At 44.9% G+C, this 26,934-nt stretch overlaps 1 long non-coding RNA gene across 1 annotated transcript in view; it reads left to right on the top strand.

Annotated features, from left to right (window-relative positions):
• LOC126640653 (uncharacterized) overlaps positions 1-23,142 on the top strand; it is a 49,881-nt gene extending 26,739 nt beyond the window's left edge. The window contains exon 3 of the long non-coding RNA XR_007629110.1: positions 23,026-23,142. This is a non-coding gene — a long non-coding RNA (uncharacterized LOC126640653). The remainder of the gene's footprint in view (positions 1-23,025) is intronic.
• The last annotated feature ends 3,792 nt before the right edge of the window (positions 23,143-26,934 follow it).

The following is a 26,934-nucleotide window of genomic DNA, read 5'->3' as shown; positions in this document are numbered from 1 at the left end:
AGGTCACAGACCTCGTGGTCAGGAGTGAACCTGAAGACTATTGTAAACACGCCATTAGGGTTTGTAGAGGTTTAATCCCGGCCTTTTCCGTTCTTTTCTGCAGCATTAGGAGCAATTGGCTGCAGCCTTAGTGAAAAGAGATACTTAAAGCATGGAAAAATGTGACATTCCGTGGGTGAGTGTGGGGCTGAGCCGTTGCAGGGAGCTGGGAGGGGGTTATGCAATTGCTACTGTTACTATGTAATTAGAGGCTCTCTGGCACTAATCTATGGTTCGGCTCACAATGTGATTATAACAAAAAAAAAAAAAAAGGCACTGAAAAATGTAAGTAGCAACAAGCTGCTTCAGCAATCCCAGGAGTATCTGCTGTGCCCCCAGAGTCCTGGTTCACAGCTCTGAGGGAGCATGGTCAGGGAAAGGGATACCCAGGGGATCTGGGTTTACAGCCTTGCCCTGCCACGAGCTTCCTAGAGGGTTTGGTCAAACCAGTGAGGATGGTTTCTTATTTAAGTAACTAATGAAATGTTAATATTTTAATTTTTTTTCTATTTAATTTGTTGCATTGTGGTGGGATCAGTAGGAATGTGAGCACAGCAGAGAGCAGGGCACTCAGCAGGGATGCTTCCAACTCCCTGGGCAGGCTTTTCATCCTCTGTCTGACGGTGATAAATGTTACTACTTCTACTCTTCCTCCTCCTTGTCCAGACTCTCAACTCTTCAGGACCCAAATTGCAATGTTCCAAACTCAGACAGAAAATGGGTTTAAGAAAATGGGTTAAGGCTGCAGTATGAGGTGGTAAGATGGGCTCACCCAATGAACAGGGGAGCCCTGCTAGGAAAGGACTGACTGCCTCCAGTGACAGATGTCCTTTAATTACTTGGTTTGCTTCCTATGGAATCTGACAACCTTGGTCAGTCAGCTCAGTGACATTTTGATGTGGATCCATGTTCTGCCTCCCCTGCAGTTTGAGCTATTCTGTGTCCTTAAAATGATCCCTAAACCATGGAAACAGGACAAGCAGCCAACCTGGCCCAGGAGCTGAGAGTAAACCTTAAGCAACAAAAAGCCCTAAACAAAAATATAACAAAACCTGGCTCATGCATTTCCCTGCTTAACTTGGGAAAACAGTTCAGTATTGTTATCCCTTCCAACAGATGGACTGATTGAGGCACAAAGAGGTGAAGTAATTTGCCAGAGAAGTGCTGAAGTTTGGACTCAGAGACAGTTGTCTCAATTTCCCAGTCCAGGAGAGCAGAACCTTTGGGCTGTGCCTTGTGCAGCCTTTGCATTTCCCTGGATGTGGTGGCAACCAAATGCCACCCATTCAAACAAGGCATCGTTCCAGTTGCTGCCAGCCCAGGAGCAGCTTTTATTTTTGCTGGTGTGTTTTTTTTGTGTTGTTTTTTTTTTTTCCTTTCACATGTACATGCAAATGTGGATGGAGTTATTTTCACTTAACAAGCTCCTGTAATATCACTGGAATCACTTGATGGTTAAGTCATGTTCAATTAAATCCGGCGGCTGCCGCCGCGTCATCACAATCAGCAGCACAATAGGCACATTATTCACTGGGTGTTTACTTTGCAGACATTTATCTTCCTCATCGGAAAGTTGACTTCACCTGGGAATGTTGAAGTAGGTGAGTTGAGGCTGGAGTTCTGGGCTAATCTGGTGCTGATCTAGATGGCAATATCTCCATCTGAGTTTTACCAAATGAAACCTGCATGACTCACCCCCAAAAAATCTCCACCAATAACATGAGCTCATTAAACACAAATCAATCACCACAGCAACTAAACCCACAACGTGGAAAGGAGCACTTCAAAAAAGGGGAAATTTGGGTGAAAGTGCCCACCATAGCCAGCTTTTCAAACTGAGCTTTATGCTGGCGATGGTCAGGGAATAGAGAAGATGCTGAGGGCACAGCCCATTGCAAATGTGGTGATTTTCTCAAAAATCCATGTTTTGTCCACTACACGACCTTTTCCAACCCCTTGCAGCAGAGCTTGTTTCAGGAGCCAGCAGCCTGGGAGCAAGCCTTGATGTTTAACATCTGGTGGCGTTTTACACCTCTCTGCTCTCCACTGGAGATGGTGAATGGCTGGAATACCGTGTTGGGGTCTGAGGTCCACACACAAGGGAGGGGAGCGGGTACAACATGTTGCCCTCACCCAGCTCAGAAGGAAGGAGTCCAGTTCTAGGACCCTCAAGTTAAGGTCAAGAACCAAACTCCCTCTGGTTCTTGCAGCAAGGGCAGGAACCTGTGATGATGCTGAGCACAAAAGGGAGACCTTTGGATCGAGCTCAGTGCTGCTCTGGCCTCATGCAACCTCTCTGTGCCTGCCCTCAGCTCGTTCTGGGAATTCTGCCAACCAAAATTCCCTGCTCCCTGTGTGAGTAGCTTTTTTAACATCTCAGCCTAATCCAGGGGTGTAGGGTGCCACCATTCCAGTTAATGACCTGTGAATCCCAGGTTCAGGAAGTTTCAAGCTGAGTGTCTTGCAGTTGAATAAGGCTTTCTCTCCAGTGGGAATGATGGGGCAGGTGCTGCAGAATTCCATGAGCCAAAGCTGAGTGTTTGCTCGGTCAGCATCATCAGCCCTGGTGATTTTCATAGAATCATAGAATCCCAGAGTGGTTTAGCTTGGAAGGGGCCTCAAAGATCCCTTTTAAGGAAGGGACCTCAAAGGGACCTCAGGGGACCTTGTCCCACCCCTATGCATTGGGCAGGGACACCTTCCACTTGCGTGGCCGAGACCCATTTCCCAGCTGGTTCCCAGTGACTGATGGATATAGTCCCAATGACTGCAAGAGAAGGAATGCAGAGACAGGATTCCTGTTGGAAAACTTGCAGGGAATGATGGATTTTCAGTTTCAGTGGGATCCAGGCTGGATCATCTGAGGCCACTGTGAAGCAGTTGTGTATCAATGATGTGCCACAATATCCCAGTTTTGCAGAGCTACAGGTTGGTGACAGGCACACACGTCCCTATTTTAACACAGACACACTGCTGTGAGCCCTCACCCTCTTTTCCTGGGAGCAGCAGTTTATGGGCAGAACCTGAACAGACAGAGCCTGTCCATCTCCAGATCCCTGTGTTTACACGGGCCAGAGTTCCCCGTGGTGGAAAGCAGGGATAGCCATTAAATGCAGTGATGGATATGAGCTGGGGCTGGACTGTTTCTATTTACAGCACAAGCCCTGCTGTGTTTTATGTTTTGATAAGAACCTAAAATAAATTATAGGGGGGGAAAAGAGTTGAAGCTGCTCAGCAGAGAGACTTCTGAGGCAGAAAACACCCCTGTTAAAAGTGCTTTAATTTCTGAGAAGAAAGTGCAACAGGGCAGCACTTTGGGATTTGGAACCGACCTCAGATTCAAATGAGAATTAGAACATTGTCAAAATACCAACTTAGTTAAAGGGAGGTAAAGCAAACTGTCAAGGGGAAGAGTGGATTCTCCATGTGAAATCATTTCTCCTTCAGGAATGAATTACTTTTTTGGGAAAATATACCCAAGCCAAACACAAGTTAGTGGAATACATGTAGTACACAAGTTAGTCAGGAATACCTGACTTTTGTTCAACAAGAGACCAGCATTAAGTGTTCTAAATCATCTCTTCTTCTGGCCCCTAATCTGGCCTGTGAATCTTACTGTGTGTTTACACAAATCCTGGCACAGTGAGTTCTTGAGCTCAGCTGTGACTTTGTGGGATAATAATTATAACAGAAATACACTGTAATAAATTTAAAAAGGGAAATTTTTTCTCCATATGTAAGAATGAAGAAAAAATTCTTGGTGTTAGTTGTAGGCATGAACACAAAATGAGGTCATTGGCCTGCTTTAAACCAGTGGTGAACAAGCTATTTCAGAAATAAGAGACACTTCAATTCAGCCTTAATTTTGGAAGTGAAAGAAGATAAACCCATCTGAGGTCACAAACTCAGATCCAGTCTATTCTCACAGGGACTTAACACATTTAATTTTTACACATTTCTGTGTTAAAATTAGACTTCAAACCAGTGTCCTCAAGTTGTCCCCATGTAGACAAGTCTGTGGTCATAATCCTCCTGCTTGTGCCTTTCAGAGTGTCCACACAGAAGCCATTTCCTCATCCCTCTCTGGTGATGAGAACTCTGGCCTTTATCTCCAGATGACTCTAGTGGTAAATGTTAGATTGGATGTGGTAAGTTAGATTGGATGCCTCTCAGTTTGGATGAAATTTATTACTTCAGGGCTTAACATTTCAACTTGGCTTATGATCAGGAGGATGAACGCTGATAGAATGTTGTCTTCATGCCCCAGGAATGCCAGAGAGGTAAATCCAGAGTCTTGCTGAGCACGGCTTGGACCACCAACAACTTGTTGGTGCTGCCATATAGATATATATATATGTGTGTATCTTTTAGAGAGAGAAATCTGCTCCTGGAAGCACATTGGTTCACCAGGGACATGGCAAAGGGACAGTGACACAGGGTGGGTACAAAGCCAGGCCTGGCACTGCATGGTCTGCACCTTTGGAATCTGCTGTGCATGTTGCTCCAGCAGGATTGGTGTTTGCAGCCATAGGTTGGATGAGTCGGCGTTTTTATATTTGTGTTTAAAGTTTAAATTCTTTTTCTGTCATAACCTTGCTGCGTGACATAGGAAATGCTAATCCTGCCCAAATCCTGTTAAAGTTGAGGAGAAAGTGGCTGTCACATCTGTGGATATGTTACCTGGTATGGCCACAGGAGATGATCTCTCATTGTGTGCCTGTGCAATGCATGAAAGGTGAGAGTGTAAAAAGAGGGACTCCCGGGTGAGCTGCCTCTTACAGCTCTTTGTGCTTGTGGCTTTCACTGTCTGAGGAGAGAGTGTCTGACTAAAAATCCATGTGAATAAATGCATCACATCAGGAAAGGAGAGGAATTTTGTTCCCCTTTTTATTTAGCTGAGGCAAACTCTGTCCTGGCTTCAGAGAAATCATATTGGGAACAGGATTGTTGCAGTGATTTCAAACAGGTGTCACTGGTGGGCTGTGATACCTGTGAATTCCTGGATGCTTTCTGAAGGAGTTCAGTGCCTTCAGCCTTCAGCAGATTCTGTGACTTGTGTTTCATGCAAAGGTGTTGAAACATCACCTTGAACACTCAGAGATCAGAAAATGTCACCTGTTGTTCTGGCCCTTGGGTTGTACTACATTCTATTGCCTCACTAGATTATATTTCAGTGCTTTCTTAAGAAGAAGTCACATTAATTGCCTCAAGAGACAGGAAAAATCAAGAATAAAAATCCACTCAGAGTGTTTAATGCAAAGGCACCACCAGCGGCTCACAAAATTCACAAATCATGGATGCAAAGCTGGGAGAGTATCCTGGATAAACATCACTGCATGTGTGCCCTGGATTTGTCACTGTTCAGGTACCTGCCAGTGGCCAGAGACAGAACTGGGGGTCAGAGGGCCTTTACAATCATTGCTGTAATGATCTCCTCTTGCAGTCCCCTCTGAGGTCCCAGGTGCTGCACAAGTCTCTGCAACAACAGCCTTGGAGCCAAAGGGTGGGGTTTTCATCTTCATTTGAAGGTTGGAGAGGAGAAGTGCTTGCACCACTAAATCCCTAAGACACTCGTAAATCTCTCTTTCCCAATACACAAGGCAGATGTAGAGTGGGAAAGGAAAACAAAGGGAAACAGGAGTGAGGCGATTTACCTGCTGTCACAAAGCAGTGCTTGGCACAGCCAAGCCTGGAATTCAGGGGGATTTTTTTTAGCCTTTCTCCTGTGCAGTGGACAATTCCTCCACTCCCCCACTGTCCTTTCATGGGAATGCTTTTGTAAAACAAATGATTTAAAAGCTTTGATTCAAAGGCTCCCTCTCTCGAAGCAGCAGGTGATGACTCAGGATACTATGCTGTCATTTCCATCCTTAAATCCTGCATGTTCTGGCAGTTCCAATATGAAAGACAATAGCTTGGGACAAGTAGTTACAGTGATTTCCATTCTTGACCACTTTTCATCACTGTGGTGATCAGAGATGTTCTCTTTAACCCTGGCTCAGCCACTGAACATTCCCTGCTCTTTGTGACAGCATTCAGTGCTTGCTGAAGCTGCTTTGAAGGCATGAGCGAGTTAAATCACCTATAAATCCTACTTGACACAGTATCTGTTCCAAGGTAGGGGAATATACACTTAAGAAAATCATCCTGAACCATTAACTGGCGCTGGGAGAGAGGAAGTATTTCAATCAAAGCTTGCAAGCATTTTGTCTGACATGAGCTTTTTGACAAGACCCCAAGGGGCCAACTTTTGTCTTGCTGGTGTCAGAGACATCACACAGCACTCAGAAGTCAGGATGAAAAATTCACTCATAAGAAAGATTTCTCAGAAATCATAGATGCAGTGGGATAGGTGGAGTTGGAGACATTTAGTCCAGGTAAGTGGTGGTTCGATGTTTAACTCCAGGGAGGAAGAGCTTAGTCAATATGTAAGTTGCCCATATAGAGTAGAAGTAAACAGAGTGTAATTTTGTCAGTAACTTGTAAGAGTTACCAGCTCTCAGTCACTGTTTCCTGATGTTAAGTGCATTCCTCAGAAACCTGTTCCATGTATTTTTGCTATTAGTTCATAAATAGTTTAATGCATTTTGATAATCTGCTTTGACCTTCTAAATAGCAACGGGGAATCGTTTTGCCCACGTGATTCTGCCACAAAACAAGTAATTCCTCTAGAAAAGGGAGCATATTTTGAAAAGAACTATAATTTGTAAAGACATAATCAGAGGGTTTGCCAACGAATCACCGTTTCTGGGTGTAGGGTTTTCAGTCAGGACCTTTGCTTGCTGTGTTGTACCGTGCTGAGCCCTCTGGTGGTGCTCAGCACAAACACCCCACGGCGCGGAGGCTGCACGAGTGAGCCAGATTCCTCTCTGGTGTGATGGTCCTGAGGCCATCCAGGATGCAGCGGGAATGAACTGCCCCCCTGTGCTGGAGGTGAATAACCAGCCCTCTCTTGTGCCTGGCAGCACCTGGGTGTGCTGCTTCTGCGTGACTCAAACAATAGCTTGGGCACAGGAAAGCTGTGATGAGGGAGAGCAGACAGACCCATTGTTTTCCTTCTCCTTTTAATCTTCCTTATTCAGTATATTGCAAGGAAATCCTTGCAGCACTGTGCAGTTACACACAGCTGTCATGGAGCTGGGCTGAAACTCCTTCTGAGCCCTGAATATTCCATCTTCTGACATTGCTTCATTCTGTTGGTGTGAACAACCAAACCAGATTAACTGCCCTTCTTTTTGGACAGGCACAGCTAAAAAATCCTTATCTGGTGCTGTCTGGGGACAGTTTCCTACGCCTTTCCTATGGTGCAGGACCGATTTAAACATGACTGTTACAGATCAGTATGTACCAGTATCAGTGTGTGAGCCTACAACGAAGTCTCAACATGCTGCTGCTCACAGACTTGTTTGAGATGGAGAAAGCTGAAAAGAAGGAAGTTGGAAGCAGGGAAACAATAGGCTGGGGAATGCTGATGACTGAGAAGAGATGATAAAAACTTACATCAATGTTTCTCGCATGCAACTTTCTGTTGAGTTTGCAGATTTGGAAGCCTCACTGATCATAATATTGCAGCGTTCTGTCAAACGAGGGCAGGAGGTTTGTTCTTAAGAGGCCTGTGTTGTGTGGTTGCCTCCAGGAAACCAGAGACACTGATCTGTGTGTCCAGGGGTCCATCCCTGCCTGGGCCCTGCAGTGCTCAGAGCTCCTCCATTGCTTCATAAACAGCTGTCAGTAAAAACCTTCCTCTTCTCAGTGCCACGTTTGAACGTAGTTCCTAAGAATTTGGATTAAGTGCTGGGCGGGCTGTAGTTGTGAGACACCTCTGTGCACCTGTCCACTTAGAGGGCTCATCTTATATCGGTCTTTACCTCAGGAAGTGGCTGTTACTAATAATTTATTGGGTGCTGACAGCCTGTTCTTCCCTGTCCAAAATACCTCCTCCTGCCTCCAAAGGCTGCGCACCGAGTGAGGCAGACACTGCCCTATAAATCATCATCAAATGCAGCCGTGCTGCAGTGACTCAGTGTGTGATTCATTTGAGGTTGGAGGGGAGGAGGAGAGATGGGAAGAGATGGGATAAAAGCCCTTTTCCTGAAGAATGCTCAGTGTAGATCACAGATTATTTTCAATTAGGTTTGCTGGCGTGAGGTTTATGCGTGCAGGCAGGAACTGGTCGTCATGTGAACTGTCTGCTTTATTCACGGGAGCAATGCTTAGATGTCCTTCTCAGGAGCTACTTAAAAAGCAGGTCTGTTTATCTGTAAAGGGAAAAATTATACATGTTGCTCTGCTTTTCAGCCCTAAGGTTATGTCTATTCTCACCAAGTTCTTGCTAAGCATTTGTTCTCGAATCAAAAGATACTTTCAATTGATGAAAGCAATTAAACCATTTGACGGTGGCTGTCTGTGTTAGGTCTGTCTTTAAGGATTTTGGTGTCTCAGAAATTCTACACTGAAGGTTTCTGATGTGTGTCAAAGAACTTGATTTAAACTGATTCTGGGGCAGGGCAGGTATGTGTGTAATGACACAGGAAGGGAAGTCTGTCTTTCAGTTCTCTGTCTGAAGAGGTGTTCAGAAGACTCTGCAGCTTTTGTCAGGCTTGCTTTCTTGTGTGAACGACTTAAAAGTTCAAAGAGATGGTTACACAGACCTACCTCTGAGCCCTGGCCTCCCTCAGGAGTGTCAGCCATCAGCCCCTGTTGATGATGACTGAGTGATCCCCCTGGGTAGTGCAGAAGTCAGTGGGACCACTGTGAAAGGAACTGCGTAGCAGAGGAAATGCAAGGCTCGAAGTTTAACCCCATGTTGTGTCCTGGGAATATTTTAACCCCAAAGTGCCCAATTCTGGACAGATTTGGAAACAAGCTACAACACTATCAAAGCCCAGGGGCTGTTCTGCTGTGGCAAGCTCTGTTTTCCCTCAGGGTAGGAGTCCTTTGCAGCTGTGCTGGCATTTACTGCTGGTAAAGTGTTTTAAAAGCATTGTCTTGATTTAGGAGTCTGGAGGTTCTCGTGATAGTTGAAGATATTACTGTCCTTGCTCCTCTGATGGACATTGTTGTCCTGAGACAGTGGGGTCTGGCCTACTTGGGAATTGCCACCATTTCCAGCCTGGTGTGTTCAATTTTGCCTGTAATCTGCTTTCTTGGCTTAATTTTATGTGCCAGTCTGACTGTTAAGGGTCATGCTGCTTTTGCTGCTCTGCCAGCTTCTGTCTGAGCCCCATACACCCCCTTGCTGGCCTGTGGTACCTCAGTGATTGTCACATAGCTGGGTCTCCATGGCAGTTGCTGGCATGCCAGTCATCCAGGCCAATGGGAATGGCAGCTCACCTGGATCCCACTGGGGCTCTGGGGGAGGCCCTCGACCCCCCTCCCTTCTGTGCAACCACCAGGGAGTGGATTGTTGCATCTCCAGGGCTGTGGCTGAGTTACAGTTCCAGACTCCAGGAATTTCCCTTGCTCTTTGCTGGTGCTCTGCAGGTAAATCTGTTCAGCCTGCCTGGGTGGACAGAGGGAGCTTGTCCACACGCTCTGCCAGGGGCCCTCCATACATGTGCCAAGGGAACCTCCACCTGTGCTTCACTTTGGATCATGCTTGAGCTTTCAAAGTGAATCTTTCTGCTGTCACACACCAGCTCCCACCACAGAGCGGTCCTGGACTGCTTTTGGATGAGCCATGACATATTCACACAACACTGAATGCTGACAGGCTTTCCATCATAAGTACAGCGGATCTCAACACTGTTTATTTTCCTGGATCCTCTTGTATCACTCCACAGTATCTGCTGATCTCAATGTAGGCTTAGGCTGGCCTTAAGGATGGCTCTTGGGCTGCACTCATCCCTAAAGCCTAGGGTTCTTTTTAAAACATGGCCCGTTTTCAGATGGGCTCCAAAGCAATGTTGCCTCTCATAAAATGTGAGAAATCTTCACAAAATCGGAAAACAAGAAGAGCCTCCAAATTCTGCTTGCTGAATTGAGATACAACCTGACTGACTCAGAAGCACTGGATTCACCCCTCCCCTCTTGCACCATGTGTGGTATTTCACACCAGCACACGCTGGCAGTTCTCAGGTTACCAAACCACAGCGGTAGCACCTGACCCTGGTGATAGGAACAGGTACATCCCTGCAGGGTGAAGTGGATCTCTGCTATTGCCAAGGGTTTTTCCTTGGGGAGACACATCAAACCACTGCCTTGACCCCAGGTCTCTGCATCATTTAGGGCTGGCAGGTTCATGTCAGGAGGGCAGCAAGGCTTTAGGGAATGCACCTGTGGCCTGAACCTGCTACCCTGGCTCAGAACAGGGTCATTTCAGCCAGCTTTTCACAAAAGGGGAATGCCCAGCTCACACACCTCAGATCAGTGGCAGAGTCATCTCTGGGGTGCAGTAGCTCAGATTATTCTGTCTTTACCCCAGGGATTTTCCCAGACCTCTGTGTAGCACCGTGGGGAACTTTGCAACACAAACTGACTCTGACTGTGGGTGGACAGGAATCCCCAGCATGAATTTTCCATCAAGGGAGAGGGCTCCTTTAAATTCAAGGCACCAAGAACAACTCTGATCTGTATAATTTTCATTTGTGAATCACTGGCACATGTCAGCTTGGGTTGCTCTCCCATATCCAAAAGCTTCCTGGTAGTGAATTCTAGCAACCCTCCAAGTATTGCAGCAAACCAGGGGAAGGTCAGGCACTGCTCCTGTTCTTAAACTACACATGCAACGTGTACCAACAAATCCCCGATATAAGTGGGAGTCTTCTGAATTCCCAGCGCTCAGTATGCTTGTCAATGCACATTTATTCTCACTAGACTTGTACTTGTGATCTAATTAGGGGTTATTAGAAAGTAAATGATCTTCTTAACAGAAAATACAATTTGGACTGATGAGGGTTTTGTATAAACACACGTGTGCACACGCACGTGTTTGTGTAAGATTCTCACCCACGTTCTTACCCTTTTCTATAGAAGCCAATATTGCTGTGTTTTCTAGTGAATCAGGGAAAGGAATGGATTATTTTTCCTTTTATTAATCAGTATATGTTTTCAATCAAAATGATCTGAGTATCACTGACTATGGGCATCAAGGTAATGGTGTTCTGTCAGCAGCCAGAGCCCCAAGGGCTTTGTGGACCATTTCTTAGTCTTGTGAAGAACTGATGATGGATGGGCCCATCTGTAGCTCCAAGAGCTTGAGGTAGGCTAAAAAATCATGAGTTATCCCTGTACACCTTTGTGTGGACAGGTTTGGAAACATACCATGCTCTTACCCTTCTGCATAACCATTCTTTACTCGTGATGTGAGTTTGCCCTCCGTGAACCAGAGAGCAGATGAACCACCGGCGGTTCAAATCGGACCATTCCCGTGGCTTTACCAGCCCTTCCCATGCTCTCTTTGCATGTGGGAACGGGAGGGGAGATGGTTTGGGATGGGAGAAGGGATGGATCAGTGAGAAAGGCTGTTCTGCACCAGAGAAATGCTTCTCCTGGGCACGGAGGGGGCAGGAGCTCGCTTACTGTGTCTTTGCTAATGGATTAAACAGTGTGCAGGAATGTTCTGGGGCCAGTGAACTGTCAGAACAGTCCTGGTGAGCTTTTGGCAAGTACCAGCCAGTGTTGCCCCGGGTAGTGCTGGGGTTTGGCAGCAGGGATGTTCCTGGGACTGTCCCAGTGGGCTGTTTGCATCCAGCCTCCCTGTTTTGAAGGCTGAGGGTGTTTACTGGCGGCAACTCGGGCCATTGCGTGACAGCTGGAATGTTCCAGCCCAGGAATGTTCCCAGGCACACTTCATTTACTTGTATAGATATAACCTAATGGTAACAGTTATCATCTGTCCCTGAATCTCCCAGAGGTTTTGCAGCAGTGCCTCATGCTGCACGGGGTGCTAAGGCTCGTGTTGTGCACATCTGAAATCAGGTCAGGTTGTCTTCAGTGAGAACCCTGACATCTGATGTGTTCCTGCTCTAAGGGTTCCAAGAAAAGCTGCTCTTGGGACTACAGGAGCGAACCCCCCCCTTTATGGTAATGCCTTCCAGTTCATCAGCAGTTCAGGTTGCCCTGCAGCATTTCCTTATTTACTTCTCATTAGCACTGAGTTTACTTTGGATTTGTTGCTTTCCAGAGGAGGAATCCCAACCCAAATTAATGGAGTGGAAAATTCTCACTGATTCTATAGGGATAGGATTTTGCTGCAGTTTCTCACAGAATCACAGAATGGTTTGGGATGGAAAGAACCTTACAGATCATGTCATTCCAACCCCCTGCCATGGGCAGGGACACCTTCCACTAGAACAGGTTGCTCTGAGCTCTATCCAATCTGTCTTTGAACACTTCCAGGGCTGGGGCAGCCACGGCTTCTCAGTCAGAACAGGCCTTTTTACTCCCACATCCTCCCTGGGGATTTATTTTGTGTAGTTGGAAAAAAATCACCAACTCTTGTATTTGCAGGAGAACTGCTCAGCATGACACAGGTGGCTGAGACACAAATAATGGATCTGCAGTGGTTTGCAGTAAATAAAGGAGCAGGCAGCCCCCCATGGTCTTTAATACTGTTGTTTAGACTGATAAGAGACTGTAGGTTTGAAGGCAGAGCTGCTGTTTGATTTCTCACTGGGAACTGCACATCTGAAATGATTATGGAATGAAAATCTCTGACTGCTCCATCTGAGCAAGCACAGTTTCACTTGGATCCAAAGCAGCAGTGGTTCAGAACAGATGCTTTACCTTTGCTTTAAATCCAGATGGTCTATATCCCACCATAATAATATATATTCCTGTTCGTCCATTTTGATCCAGTTTTCTAACCTGATTTGATGGACAACTCCTCAGTAAAGGCAGCAGCAGTTTCAAAGGGTGCTGCAATGCACATCTCCCATGTCTTCTGAAGGGATACATTCAATTGTCCTCTGGACCACCAGCTCCACAGACAAATTAGCCACCTTTTTGAGAAGAAAAGGCCAATGGCCCCAAGGAAAGTTTTATAGTTTAATGAAACAGTAAGAAAACAAATACTAAGTTCTTAATGAAAGAAATGAAAATGAAAAGCACAGTAGTCAGTACTTTATGATCCATGAATTCCTTTCTCTTACCCTGCAGAAAGCACATGTGTTCTGCAGTAGTTGGGCTGATCCTGCTGGCAAATCTTTAATTCAGTGTAGTGGCACAGGATCAGGGATTTGGGAAGGAAACTGGGAACAGAAGAAGTGGACGAGACCTGCTGAGACACAGATCCACCTTCTGCTATCACGGGCTCTGCACCATAAAATCACTTCCATAACATTTTTTTGTTGGATTTATTTGTCCCCAGGGCTCCACTTGGTGGAAGGTGAGCCTTCTAGTGGCTCACCTTCTTCTCCTTTTTGCCCAGAGTAATTCAGTCTATTCAGTGTAGATACCGCTTTGCTCAAGCCAAAGTTGTTCTCAGCTCTCCTGGATCCCCTTCCTGCCTCTGACCCCCACGGTGACAGCAGCGATGCTCCCTCTGCCTTCCATCGTCTGCCATCACAGCCAGCTCTTCTGTCCCCTTGCCCTGACCCACAATTCCTACTTCTTATGGAGACTGGAAATCCACACCTCCCCAAACACACTCTAGTGGTGCCAGACAGATGTGAACTGTGGTGTTGCACAAATATCCTACCAAACCCACTGATTACATATTTCTTTAGGTGATTTTCTGTGTTCAGCATCAATATTTCTGTGGAAACCAGAGAGCAGTGTTGTCAAGATAATTGTTTCCTTTACCTCTGGAGTCTGTAAAGTCTTCAAGGCGGATTCTGTCAGTCTGTGTGGGCAAATTCATCACAGAACACACCCAAAGGCTTTTAGGGAGAGAACTGTGATGGGAATAGTTGTCATTACAGCAGCGCTTTCAAAGCAATAATTTCTTAATGATATTATGGCTTTTGCTACATAGGCCACGTGGTCCCCAGGTAGGCTCAAATCAAAGTATTTCGGCCTTAGTTCATTTGAGCTAAGCCTTTACCGATGGAAATTTTCATGGAACACGTTTTCTCATGGAAATTTAATTTTCTACATTTAAGGCTGTGTTTCTTGCAGATGAAGTGAGGGTGCTTGTTCATTGTGAAGATAACAATACAGCCAATGAATTGCATATGCCCCAGTAAACTCTAAACACACGAGCCTAACATGGAATATAAATCTAAATGTCTTGCACATGCTATGCAAATTCAAGAGTCTTCAATAGGGCCCTGTTTCACCAAGGAGCTGATTCCAGAAAAGTCTGAAAAAGCAGTGGAATAACTTTAACATTATTAACCCACATAAAGACTCCTGAATATTGTACAAAATCACTCATGTTGATATTGGCTCCCCCCCGGAAAGAAAAAGAGATCAAAGTTTTTTTTTCCCCTAAAAATATTAGCCTTGAGTTTGTTTTCAGATCTTTAATGTAAAATTGCATTTGCTTTCTGTGTTTTCAAGACTGAGGCATTATTGTTACTCCAGTTCAGTAGGCTTTTTATAATCACTTCATATACTCACATTTATTTAGCTCTTTCTTCTCAATGGCAAGGAGAGGATTTTCCCTACAAAAAGGGAGGGACTTTTCAAAGATGGAAATGCCTTGAAGAGTTGCACCTTTATTCGTTGATTTGTTTATAAGGTTAGAACCCCATAAAGTATTGAGAAGTTATTTAACTGGTAAGTTGACACTGGCTTGAAGTAAATTGCTGCATCCCAATGCTTTGTTCGTTCTCTGTTCTAGCACATTGTGTTTTTAGTGCATTGTAATATTGCTCAAACAAGATGAAAACTCTCATTTCAACAAGAGCAGGACTAAAGCTTTTTTTTTTTTTTAAGAATATTACACATTGTCTTTCATTGTAACAATCTCAAAATGGTGCCCTTGTATTCCTGTCAAAACACAAGAGAATTATACTGCATCTTGATGGGATATATTTGGTTAGTACCTGCAGAGAAAAGTCCAAAGTGACCTTGTGTAATGCACCTTGAGTTTCTGCTTTAGATCTTTGTTCAGCCGGAACCAACCCAGCTCTGGGGTTTGGTGCAGCCCTGAGAGGTGCAGGGGCTGACTAAAAACCCAGCAGGGCTCTGGCTCAGTCCCAGGACAGAGCCTCACAGGAGGTGGAGAGCTGTGAAAAAACCCTTTTCCAGCCCAATTTTTTAAGCGATAGTTTCTGCCTCCTCCACCTACCAGGAGTGAGAATACCTTTATGATAAACTCCTGGTGCTGCGAAGGTGAACAAATGCACTCGGGACAGCCCAGCTCCTGTGTGCCACTGGCAATTCTGTTCACTCTGCTGAGGAGAAATGCTGGGGGTTGTCCTGGTTCCCCAAACTGGAGAGACAGGTGGAAAACCACTGCATGGTCCATTTTTCACAAGGCATGAGAACTGAGGGGGAGCAGCTCTGTCCAACCTTTGGCTGCTTTTTCCTGCCTGGAGGAACCAAAACATCCCATGTGGAGGGAATGGTGAGAGCTACAAGTGGCTTCTCTCTGTCCTTCAAAATTAGGACCCTCTCCTGCAGTCCTGGTGTTAGAGGGGAGGTCTTGCCTGAGTGAGGAATGTGGCACAAAATGAGTTCCTTACACTGGGACATTAATTGCTGTTGAGAATATTTACGAATGGGCTTCTTTAATGTAGTGATTTGTTGGTCCTAAGAAACTGCTTTATCTCATCAAGACCACAGCACAGGAAATCTAATGTGAAGGTTTGGTCCCAGCAAAGTATGCTTGGCTTGAAAAAAAGAATCACACTTTGGAAAAAAAAAAAAAAGAAAGGAATAATGGAATGTTAAATTAGTAATGGTTTTTGCAGCTTGTTTGCAGTTTGATCTTTCTATGCTGTAAAAATTATTTCAGTATTTAATTTCTGGGGCTTAACTTGTGCCTTTGCTTGGATTATTTTTTAAGGAATTTCTTCTACTTGGAAGAGTTTGTTTCCTACAACAGAAGAATAATATTACAATAGATGGTTTGCATTTGGCTGCCAGAAGCCCCAGCTGTTGGTGGGAGGATATTCTGAGCAAGTGTGTAAATAATTGAAACTCCATGAAAACACCTCTCCCAAGCCTCCAGTCCAGGAGAGCCATTCTGTTTGTGCTACCTTCACTTTTATGGGTCTGTTCACACAGTCCAGAGTCAGAGAAATGCTCCTCTGCTCGGCTGGATTGGAGTCATGCAGCTCTGGCTGTGCTGCTGGGTCGCAGCTCCTGTAAACCTTCTTAAACTAAAACCTCTTGGTATTGCTGTGGATATGGACATGGGAACTTGGAGCTCAGCGTGTGGTTTAACATTCACTTTGGTACCCTGTTTGGGAGGTAACAAACTTTGTTGGAAACCCACAGAGGGGTAGAGGAAGAATAACTGAGATGCTGAGATGGTGCTGCTGTCTCCATGCATTTGTCTCCTGTTTCAGACATCCCTGGATTACGTCCCTAGGTTACATTCCTGGACTTACAGAGGGGAAGCTGATGTGTGAAGAAATGATTTGCACAGGGTCAGGAATGGTGGAGGTGAAGACTGAATCCAAGTACCTTGAAACCACGCCAGTACCTCAACTGCAAGGCCACTATTCCTTCAGAGCATATTTTCCTTTGACTCCAGCGGCTTTTGCAGCTGCCTCGCTCTGTAGAGAAGATCCAAAGCTCCCTGAAGTCAGTGGGAGTCCACTCACTGATTTCCAGCAGGCTTTGGATCAGTCCCATTAGGTGCATTTTTCCTGTCCACTAGAAAGAACAGTTCTGTCTCTTCATGTCCCTTTACCTGTCCCAGCTGTGTGTGAGGGAAGCTGGACAGTTGGAGATTAGGGCTGTTTATTTTACCTTGTAAGGACCCCTGGCAACTTCTTGAAAACACTGATAGAAACCAAGGTTATTGCTCCCATCTCCCCGCTGGAAATTTCTGCTCCCTCAGAGCACAGCTACCCAAACAGCTGATTTGGCATTTAGCACAAGGGAAGGGATGGAAATGCCTGGCAGGGTGGTGGGAATTGGGAATGAGTTATTGGAGGTGATGAAGGAAGGGCCAGAACCTTGAACAGAGCTCCTGGCAGTGGGAGAAGCTGTGCTGGATGCTGAATCCACTGCTTGTGTGGCTGTAGCCTCTTTGAAGAGATGGGAACTCTCAGATGGGGATGGGAAGGAATCTCCTGAACTGCTGATAAAATGTTATAATCGGCGTGATCACTGATCGCCCAGTTAACCAACAGCTGTGTGGGAAGGTTTCCCTTAGTTCCCCAGGGTCAGGACCATCCTCTGCCATCTCCCCAGACTGTTAAACTGTTGGGTGGTTTTACATTCCCACATTTCCCATTTTTCTAGAGCAGATATGTCTCTACTCATCAAGAAGTCAATCCTGTTCTTTATGAAATCAGTGCTCTCTGTGGCTGTGGTTCCCTGAGGTTGTCTCTGTGAGGGAGAGACAAGGCTGAGCAGAGCTGAACACAAACCTGATGTGCATCAAAACCTACCAAAATTTTAGCTGTATTTCTGTTGACTGTGTTTGAATTTTGATCTTACCCAAGGACCCTTGAAACAGTCTTAGAAACGAGGCTGTCCACTGCAGCTGCAGAACAGTCATTAGCTTTATTTAAAATTATATACACAGGCTAAACCAAAAATGTGCTCCTGACAGATTTTCTGCTGAGGACCCCGGGTCTGGATTCATCCCAGTTTGCATTAGATTCTTAGTTAATTGTTTAAATTGGAGACCTAATTGCTGCGTGGGCCTGGGAGCCCTCAGTAATCAGTGAAGAAAAAATAAGTTATTTGCAGAAAGCAATTCAGAAATTTAGATGGGATGTAAGTACCTACAGTCTTGCAGTTGTTTCTACTGAGTGTAAGGGGAATTCAGGGTAGGTGAGCTCACTAATTTAGGCATTTTAGTAAAGTGCCTGAAGTTAGATGAGATGGATTTATGTGCTGGTGACTAGTGGTTTCTCATGGACCTCACCAAACTTTCATGGAGCTGCTTAAATACAGATATGTTGCTTAATAAGGAAAAGGGAAACCTGTGGGAAAACAAAGAATATCAATAATCACACATACTTACATCTGGCAATAATGTTTTTTGGGGGAAAAAAAAATCAGTACAGCAGCTTGTTGCCTTTGAAACTTAATGCCATTAAAATGTTCAACATGAAGTTTCTATTTTTAAAATAGCAGTTGAAAGAAATGCACGAGATTAATAAGAAGCTAAATTGAAACCATGTTGGTTCGTAGGTAACACAGACAAACACCGAGTTAATGGGGAGGGCTGTGCGTGCGCTCCAGTTTGGACACTGCTTGTTTGTTTTTTATTTTGTCTTTCTTAGAAAGCAGAAGGGGGTAGAAATGCCAGCCTGTTAAATCTTTTATTTCCTTTTCCAGGCTGTTGTTCAGTTGAGTTTATTAAGCTTTTTGAAGCTGCACTTCAGCTGACAACTTAAGACACTGTCTACCACCCCAATACACAGGGAGTCTGTAATATAAACTGTTTTACATCAGAAGTGGACAACAGGTCTGTCCATGGAACACCTTAAAGACAAACAAGGAGATGTGAAGCAGTCATTTAGGAAGTGATGAAAAGGAGATTTGAGGACTGAGCTGTTTACCTGGAAGGCAGAAGCCATCTGACACAAGTGTCCAGGAAAGCTGTAGGTCTTCCTCTCTATTGGTTGGGCTGGATGAACTCAAGTTCTTGATACGAGATTAAAAAAGAAGTTTGAGCAGGGAAGTGGAGTGTTGTTAGGTTGGAACATGGAGAAGAGCTTTGGTTTCACTGGCACTGTGACCATTTACAGGATGTCAAAATCAGGCCCACTGACTACAGTGGATTTTGGATGATCCATGTCAGCAGCAGAATTATCCCATATGGCTTTTATTTTCTCTCAGATTATTATTATTTCTTTTTAAAATCTCAAGGCTGTGTGGCAATAGTAGAAGAATGAGCACTGGAGGACCTTGTCAGTAGCCCGAAGGAGAATATGTAGATAGTTGTTTGGTTCATGGATTGTTGGCAGAAGCGGTGGATGTTACCAGCAGACACTGCATGGATATGCATATGGAATAACCTACTATAAATAAACGGCACAGAACATCCAGCCTATATTTACATAAGGGAGATGTTTGTAAAATATGAAAGTAATCAATGTAGAAAAGAACTAGGAACTTGTTGGAAGTGAAGGACAAGACAAAGCCGGGGCAGTTTCTGTCCCAAGGTGCTCTCAGTCAACTCCAGTGACAGCCTCAGTCTCCTTCCCTGCCAATATGACTCCCAGACGTGCTTCCCAAAACCAGGTGTCTGGCTATTGCTCTGAGGATGTTTGATTTTCAGCTGAACTCTGCACATCTCATAACAAGCTTTGGGTCTGTTTTGTGGTCGTGGTTTGTGTTTTATGAATACTTATTTCTTAGCTGATGGAGATTGGGATAGAGTCAGTGACAAGAACCTTGGGAAGGCCATGGATGTAGGGGAGAGATCTGCTGATGTTTAACAATAACACATGAAAATCTTTCCAGCTTTACTGTTATGATTACTCTGCTTTTATATATGAACAATTTACATGGGTTGCAAAACTTCAATAACTTAAGCTCTGCAAAACATCCACATCAATAAACAAAACACAGGTACACACTGCCCAATGGTAGCATTGCTAATAAATATTTTTTTCCTGGCCAGAGTTGTTCAGTATTAAAGAAAAACAAAGAAAAACCTGACAATTTTGAATGTTAGAGGAAGAAACCCCATTTTTTTCTCAATGGACAGATGCCCCATTTTCACAGATGCTGACCTGTTTACTCAAGCATTTTGGGGTCTTAGAGTGATTGTTTAGATGTTGTTGGTAGAATTGGTTGGAAACTAGAACTTTACTGAGATAAAATTCGAAGTTTCAAAATGAATTTGCACACCCCATCAGGGAATCAGGCACTCACTGAGGTCAGAGTGAGTTGGGCACTTGCTGTGAAGGGAATATTCTGAGAAGTTTTACTTTGGAAGCGTCAAAACATTTTGTTTCTGAAATTTGAAAATACGACGTTGGATAGCGGTGATTTTCTATTATCATATGGTACAGTATAGCAGTGTAATACTCACTAGGGTATAGCAGTATGCACACATGGTATATATTAACATTTGTTTTCGTGTAATGTATAAGTTGAAACAATGAAATACAGTGATACGGTGAGAATAAAACATATGAGTCAAGATTAACTTGGGGAGTTAAAACATTCAGCTGCAAAACAATTTAGTTTCATTAAAAAAAAGGTCTGTATTATGTAAAACTACTGCATCAAACTACTGCTAGCTTTCAACCAAGTTTCATTATTATAAGTGAAACCAGCGAAGCCCAACAATTTCCATTGTGGCAGCCTCTAATGTTGTTAAACCTTTATTATGCGTGCTGAAATCATCCACGCTGAGGGCGGCTGCAGGCTGGATTCCCTTGGAAATGACTGGCAGAAATGTTTCAGCAGTTTCTGAGGCTGAGCATGGGGAAGAATACATTATTTTACTTGCATTAAAATATGGGTGCTGTTTCAGAGAAAAGCATTAAAAAGGACACTGGGATGGACGTTTTGCCTCCCAAGTGCCTGCCCTGGTTTGGCCAAGGTGTGAATTTGTGTTGTGTTCACACTTTCTCTGTGTGGCTCAGCAGCTCTGTTGGCTCAAGGAGGGTTTGGTGGAACCAGAGGCTGGTGTCTCTTTTTTTATTTCACTTTTACTGTTCAGATACATAGGTGAGATTTGAAAGGAACAGTAGCTTCAGGTACCCTGTGTTCTTGATTGATCTCATTAGCTGATTATTCCTTTTTACTAAGGGGAAAGCCACTGATCTGCAGAAAAGTGAGTTTGGTATGTGGAACATATACTGCTCTTCTGCCTTCAACCTCAGGTCCACGTTTTAGGCAGGCCTCGGTGAGGCAATGCTCCCCTCCATGCCAAAGCAGAGCCCATGGGTGCCAGAGATCTAATCAGGTGGTGACACCAAGGACTGGCAGAGATGTTTGTGAACATGGAAAATGTAGTTCTCCTGGCTCTCCCAGCCAAGTGGCTGGCCAGGAGCGAGGTTTCAATTATAAGCAGGGCTAAAGTACGTTTGCATTAATGACAGATCTGTCAGGAGGAGTGCAGATACTCCAAGAATACATGCGATGGAATTATGCGTGTGTTGCTAATTCATTTGACATAGCTGCTTGCTTGAGTTCACTTAATTAAGATGGATAATCCCTGTTGGCTGGGATGGGGCATCACTGAACCCAAATTTCTGCTAGAAATGTAAGATTGTTGTGTGTCCTGGGCTGCTGGGTGTCAGGAGTCACCTCAGAGCGCTCAGCAGAGGTCTGTGAGGAAAGCGTGCACAACAAGCTGCAGATTGTCACTGCTAATGTGGGATGGGTTTAGCCACCACTGTCAGCTCGGCTCCTGTGCAAACCTTTAGGACCCATTTGTGGCTGATTTCTTGTTATTTTGGAACTGCAGCACTGCTGTTCCCTGCCTGGCTGCGGGTGCCTGGGCTTAGGTCTCTCTGTGAGGAGAGGAGAGGGGTGCCCTAGGCTGTGAGGAGAGGAGGGGGCTCCCTGAGGGCTCTGAGGAGAAGGGAGTCCCTGAGGGCTGTGAGAAGAGGGGGATCCCTGAGGGCTGTGAGGAGAAGAAGGGGCTCCCTGAAGACTGTGAGGGGAGGCTGGGGATACCCTGAGGGCTGAGAGGAGAGGAGGGGGCTCCCTGGGGGCCATGACAAGAAGAAGGGGTTCCCTGAAGCTGTGAGGAGAAGAGGGGGCTCCCTGAGTGCTGTGAGGACAGGAGGGGGCTCCCTGAGGGCTGTGAGGAGAGGAGGGGGCTCCCTGAGGGCTGTGAAGAGAAGAGGGGGATCCCTGAGGGCTGTGAAGAGAAGAGGGGGATCCCTGAAGTTGTGAGAAGAAGAGGGGGCTCCCTGAAGACTGTGAGGGGAGGCTGGGGCTGCCCTGAGGGCTGAGAGGAGAGGAGGGGCCTCCCTGAGGGCCATGAGGAGAAGAAGGGGTTCCCTGAGAGCTGTGAGGAGAAGAGGGGACTTCCTAAGGGCCGTGAGGAGACTAGGGATATCCCTGAAGCTCTGAGGAGAGGGGACTCCCTGAGGGCTGTGAGGGGAGGCTGGGGCTGCCCTGAGCACTGAGAGGAGGGGGCTCCCTGAGGGCTGTGAGGAGAAGAAGGGTATCCCTGAGTGCTGTGAGGAGAAAAGGGGACTCCCTGAGTGCCGTGATGAGAGGTTGGAGCTCCCTGAGGGCTGTGAAGAGAAGAGGAGGCTACATGAGGGCTGTGAGGTGAGGGAGGGGAGGCTACCCGGGGCTGCGAGGTGAGGAGGGGGTTCGCTGGGGGCTGTGAGGAGAGGAGGGTGCTCCCTGAGGGCTGTGAGGAGAGGAGGGCGCTCCCTGAGGGCTGTGAGGGGAAGAGGGCGCTCCCTGAGGGCTGTGAGGAGAGGAGGGGGCTGCCTGAGGGCTGTGAGGGGAGGCTGGGGCTGCCCCTGCCGTGCATGGGTGGTTCCAGAAGGTTCCAGCCGGCTCCAGCAGCCCCACCACAGGGCTCACCCATGTGCAGCATATGCATGGAGCTAACAGTATTTGAAATACTTTCAATGAATTCCTGCAATTTTTTTTAAGTTATTGAAATCTCCTTTTTCAAAAAGGTAATAATACTTTGTTTGTTCTATTTTTATTTGCCACTTTTACAATAATAGGCCTTAATAGGAAAATACCTGCTTGCGAATTCATTTTCTTGAAACCCACTTTGTTCCACCCAGAGTTTCTTGTGGGAATATCAGAGCCATTGAAGCACAAGCTCCTGTCTATAATAGCTGAAGGAAGGATGAGTTCAGTTCTCATTTGTTTGCAGTCTGTTTCCAAGTTTGCCCACATCAGGGCTTTCTCCTTTGGGCTTCTATATTGTCCCAATGGATCTTTCACTTCTGCCTGGGTTCTGCATGTGGTGTGGAATGTAACCTGGTGTCCAGGGCAGGCTGCTAATTACGGCTTTAATTTTATTGTGTTTAGGAGGAGACAGATAGCCAAGCTTTCCTTACCTGTGAGCATGGATCTGAAGAAAGGCACGATAGCAGATAAGATGCGCTGACAGACGGGACGGCCCCGATGGCAAATTGCCCATCAGGTGAGTAAAACCTACGACTGATGAGCCCCATGAAAGGATGATTGTTACTATAACCATACATGCAGATAAATAAAGCTATGGATCTACATATACATTACACACACACACACACACACACACACACACATATGCATTTGTTTCTATGTGGTGTTAACAGCATCCATTCCAAAAGGAGTTTAGAAAAGAGAAGAAAAGGTGTGTTTTATGTTATTCCTGTGTATACATTTTCTTACCTAATACATGCTTCAATTCCTTTGGGGGCTTCTTAAAGAAGTATCTAATGTATAAGCAGTGCAACTTAAAAGAAACCAAATGGAGTCTAAATAGTTTCTTACAATGCCTAAGTTTTGTGATGAGTAAAAACTTAGTAACTTGTGATACGTAAAAATTTGTGGCACAGAAATGACCTATTATTTTACAAGAAAGAAGCTATTATTTTACAGTAAGAAAATAAAAGCAAGGGTCTGCTTTTGGCTGTAAATACTGCAAAAAATCATTTTAATTTTGCAAATGGTAAGCTGTGGTTTTGTTAGTTGCAAATTGTTGCAGCTCCATAGCTTTGAAAGGGAAGCAGCTGATTTATATCAGTTGGAGATGTGTCTTTTTGTTCTTGATGTTTTATTCAGAATTCCTGGATCACAGTACATTGGAAATTGCTGTGGTAGACTTACCATAAATATTCAGGTTCTGTGGTGCATTACTCCTTGAATAATCCCATTAATTTCAGAGGCTTAGAAGTACTCAAGAGAACAGATTCCCCTGGAAAGGGGAAAAGCTGATCAGTCCTGAATTATGGTTATGGGGTGTGTTACCACAGCCTGCTTTCCAGTGTGGTGAGGAACTGAATCTCTGTAGCATCAGCTCTGTTCCTTGCACCAGCTGTGTTGGGTTCAATACAGCACCTCTTGGAATCCATAGGAGCCTTTCCACTGACTTCATCAGGCATTGGGTCTTCAGGGATCTCGCACGAGATCAAATGGCAGCTATTAATGTAGCCTGGCCTTCTTCCAGCTTTAGTCACTGCCTGTGGTGCTTATACAATCTGTTTGCTACATAATTTTCGCTCCTTTCATGAAAACGGAGAATGCCTCAGAGCCACGCTATGCCACTCGGTATTTTTGTTTGTTTATTGTCACTTACCTTTGCATTCAAAAGAGCTAAATGCAACAGCCATCTAGTTACTGACCCTTTCTTTATGTGTCTGTGTACACAAAGGCTGCTATTACATTTATATAAGCGACTAAAAGAATTACAAAAGCTCAAATCTATGTTCATGCTCTCTTAAAAATGCTCATTTTTAAAAATTGGGACAGATGTTTGGTGGTGTTTGAAGAACAAAATGCAAAACCTGGGACAGTTTTGGTGCTGATGGTGTTTCAGAAATGGAGCTGGTTGAAATATTTCCAATTTTAAGATGCTGTCAGCCTTTTTTAATATAAATTTTGGGCAAAGAAAAAAAATAATAAAGGAAATACCTGCAAAAATATTTCAGTTAAGTAGTTTGCACATTTCTGCACTCTGTTGAGAGCTGAAGAAGCTGAAGAGGAGGAACACAAGGAGCCCACCAAGTGTCACAGGCAGGTGAGTTTGGTGTTGTAGATGGCTCTCTGTTTTCTGCACTACGGATTGAAGAAGGCAAGAGGACCACTGTCCAAAGGTTGGTAGCTCTCATCACACCAGGAGTTTTCTCTCATTTCTCTCCATTTCCACCAGCAGTTTGTCCTTCTTGCTGTGTTTTTTTCCTCTGGATATTTGAACACGGAACAGGTGTTTCCCAGGAAGCCTGAGTGCTCACAGCTCTAATCACTGTCTCTGGCAAATGGATCCTTTGTGCTGTCTGGAGGATTAATAGAGGGTTAGGTGCTTAAAAAAATAAACAGTGACTGTAAACAGTGGGAAGGAGTAAAGCCTCGTGTGCTGAGAAGCGAGATGATGTCATTTATTTAGCAGAGGTGATACAGTAGCCAGAGGTGCCACAAGAGGAGCGTCTCCTTTGAAGGAAACAGGGAAGCACCCCATGGAGAACTGGTGCCCCCCCAGGCGTGAGGCAACCACAGCTTAGCTGTTGTGGCCAATGGAAAAATGTTGGGATTGAAGCCTTGGAGCTCAGGTGCAGTGCAAGGGAATAGGGGCTCATTGTTAAGGCAAGGATCAGCGCTCCTTTTTGTTCCTTCCCCTGCCCCCTCCTCCTCTGGCACTACAATAATAATATCTTGTCACTCCTAAGACTCGCTGGCATAGATCACATTCACTGATGGATGTTCAGTCAGGGGACGCACTAAAATGGTTTGTTTCTGATGATGTATGACTTTGTAGGCTCCTCTAATGGGAATGTAAATAAATGAACCCTTCAGCAGTGATTTCTTTCACTGCAGTCCAGTTTAACCTATGAGTGCCTCCCTGCCAGGAGCCACTCCAAATGCTTTACTATCTTACTTTGCTACAGCTTTTGCCTTTTTCTGGAGTTCCGTTTGCTGTTCAAGTGCATGTACTATATGTGGATGCAAGTAATTTTTTATAATGAGTATTCAGTAAAACAAGGCTGGAAAATTAGGATGGGCACTCAAGAAAGGTAAAGGTCTAATGTCCACTGATACAGATAAAAAGGTTTCTCCTGATCTCCCTGGGAACTCTAGAGGTGATGACAAGGCCTTGATATTCATTTCTTTTAAGCTGTGTGCAAGACCTGGTTCATGTGAGGTTGTGAATCATATAACTGGAACATTTTTTCTGTGGTCAGTTCTCACAGGTACATAAATACTACAGTGGTGCTTGTCCTCGAGACACTGGAACTCAAAAACATCTTCAGGAAATACTCAGAATGAGTATATTACAGTGATGAACAAAAAGAGCCTTTACAGAGAAGATAGGGTGTAATGTATTTATTTTCATGAGATTTTTTTCACTAGAATTGTATTAGAAGGAGAGTTTTGAAAGGGGAGTTAACATAGTTTTCACAGCTTTGTGAAGTGCTGATGCTTGAACAGTTTGCCTTCACCACTGGAAGTGCTATCTTCCATAATCCTGCATTTAAAGAACCATTTAATGACCACTGGCCAAATCCCATTTCTTCAAGTCCCCACTTACAGAGGCTTCCCCAGAGAAGCTCACACACCAGCAGTAAAGAGCTTCGGGTGAAGGTGGACATGGAATGTAAACTGGCCTAGTGCTGTCAGTGGCATTTCAGTTGTCATTTGGAAAAACTGCAAAACTGGTTGCGGTTTTCCCTCCATTTCCATAATCAGACAGATCAGTCATGGAATAGGAACTGCTTACACAGAGAGGGAATGCCACGTGGCTACAGAAATGCTCACCAAGCACAGAGCACTGTCTGATGTGATCTGTGTAACCTCCTGACAAGTTGGTGTGTTGGGACAACATTGTGTCATGTCACACATCTGCAGCAAAGACAATTAAAACCAGCCTCCTCCCCCTCAGCCTCTGCTATGTAGGAGATGCAAATGCCAGATTTTGCCAGGAGACCCAAATATTGACAGAGATCACCCCTTCCTGAAATGTTTTTGCTAATTCTTCTCAGTTCCATCTGCAGTTTTCAATGCAAATGTACTCACTGGGGGAGAAAATTCTCTTTTAAAATATGCTGTTTAGTTTTCAGCCTATGTGCTTACTGACCCTGCTAGTAAAGTTCTGTTTAAAAGCTGCATTCTAGAATGGGGAACACTGTCCCTCCATCCCTTCTCTTATACGTTCATTGTGGTGAAAATGTAACAACTTTATTGAATGGTTGGCTGTGAGGACACTGGAACAGAGCATCCAGTATCTCCATCATTCCC

Source organism: Myiozetetes cayanensis, unplaced genomic scaffold (assembly GCF_022539395.1).
Source record: "Myiozetetes cayanensis isolate MyiCay16 unplaced genomic scaffold, myiCay2020 scf2-11, whole genome shotgun sequence".
NCBI lineage: Eukaryota > Metazoa > Chordata > Aves > Passeriformes > Tyrannidae > Myiozetetes > Myiozetetes cayanensis.
The sequence above is the reverse complement of the archived record's forward strand: the minus strand, read 5'-3'. Positions and strand labels throughout refer to the sequence as shown.